We start from the raw sequence: 2111 nt of genomic DNA on the forward strand, positions 1-2111 counted from the left end.
ATTAAAATTCTAAATCTGAAGGCTGTGGAATATAACATGATTTCTCACTTATACCTCTTTGTTGTGTTGTAGTTATGTAGAACCACTCTATCACTATTCTTTTGCTATCTTTGTTTTTTAATTAAATCAGTCTTTAAAATGTTTTATTTATTGTCCAAGCATTTTATTCTTTAGACTGCACAGCAAAGCTATTTAAATAATGAAAGCAGTTTTTTCAATGTTTGTCACTTATAAACTCTCATACAATTGTGTTTCTGTTATAGCAGGAGTAGATTTGGTAACAGATGGTAAAACTGCAAAACTGCCTCTGCTTCATTAGAGCCCCTGGCAAGACTCCTGTATTAGGTAAATTGCAGCAGAGAGGGATATTTACCAATATACCCTTCACAGTTTCTAGTAGGATCCTGAACTAGTATTATGTGTATCAGGAAGGCAGTGAATGTAATAGCTAGAATGTTTATCGATTACCTCTATGTTGGTTGTTAAAACAGAGCTAAAGCATAGGTGCTGTAAAAGGCCCTAATCTTGCAAAGACTTGTCCCACTGCTTTTCCAAGTTAAATTTATCCTGGCAATAGCTTAAATGAGACCGCTTCCCTTTAATGGTGATAATGTGTTTTTATTAAGAAGTAATAAAATGTAAGTGATCAATTTCTATTTAAATGTTTATGTTAAATTATTGATGAAAAGGCAGCATTCAAAGATTTTAAGAATGCTCATATTTATATGGCATGACTGAAAGGTGACAGATTGATAGCCCTGGGAAACGTAGGTCTTTTCAAAACAAATGACGCGCTGTGTCTTTACACTGCCCTGGGAGCTCGCTTTTCAGCGTGGTGGAACTGCTTAGAATCTAGGATGAAAAAGTTCTCTCTACTTCTGTGTATCATCTCATACTTTTTTGTTCATTTTATACATTCCTTCTCCATAGGGGCTGCACAGAGATCACTAAATCACGGCACATGGCTCACCCTGGAGTCAAGTGCATGATGACTGCATACGGTTATTTCCTAACAGGCACCAGCTTCAAACTAGTGAGTGATTGAAAATAAAAAAACAGTGTTGTCACACGCTAAAGTTACGTTGTCTCTGACAACGTCACTATATATATCTGTTTTCTGCTATTAATCTTGCTGAATTCCGTAGCCCAGAATTACCACACAGGAACAGCTGCTTGGTTCCACATTACTGGGAAATGCTGCTTTGCCCCATACCCAGTATATTGGTTTGTGAAATCCTCACTCTGTGCCAATGGGATCAACTTCACTTACTGCCTGGGTTATGTGGCTGTCTGAAGTTGGGAAGTCTCGAGCAGAGACGGATGAAAATTTGAAATCCTGCAGTTGGAGGAAGATGTTAAACCTGAAATTTCACATTCTAAGCAAAACCTTTAGCCACTGGATTATTGCATCCAGGAAACTTTTTCACACTACTAGTATCTCCTATTTTCATCTGAGTGTGTTTCCTGAAAACAGGTTATATTCACTGTGTATTCGGCAAGTATGTTTAAAGGGTGCCTGTTAGTGAAGAAAAATTATGGGCATTACAAAGAGTTTGATATAAGGTAGTTGCCAGCAATACTAAAGCGGTCTTGGGCGCAGGCAGAAACAGTACTGTAGGCACTGGGAAATTTTAATACGCATTTTAAAAAATTACGTCAGCAGGGTCAGTGTTTTGGGAGTTTTAAGTTTGAACTCTCATGGGTACATTCTCTCATGAGCCGGGCCTCAGAAGTGAAGATACAGGAACTGACTGCAGATATCCATGGCACAGGAGTGACGGGAGATGGTGTCTGTGCTGTCTTTGCACTGGCTGGCACACCGTGTACGCATACCACACCTTTGAAGAATCATAGATTGGGGTGATCTGCCCCAGTCCAGGTTGGTTTGGGAAAGGCTGCCTCTGAGTATGGTGTAAATTATTCCCAGAGATGCTTACTGTTAACTTCCTGGTTTTATGGTGATAGCGTTTAGAGGTATCAACAGACATTATAACCCTGTTGTGCTAGTTACTGACATAAACACATGCTTGCTTGATAAGATGCATTAATTCAGTTGCTTGCAGTCATCTGTCAGGTTTTGGGGGGGGGGGGGTGGGTTTGTGTTTGGTTTG

This window comes from Buceros rhinoceros, unplaced genomic scaffold, assembly GCF_000710305.1.
Source record: "Buceros rhinoceros silvestris isolate BGI_N320 unplaced genomic scaffold, ASM71030v1 scaffold22860, whole genome shotgun sequence".
Lineage (NCBI taxonomy): Eukaryota > Metazoa > Chordata > Aves > Bucerotiformes > Bucerotidae > Buceros > Buceros rhinoceros.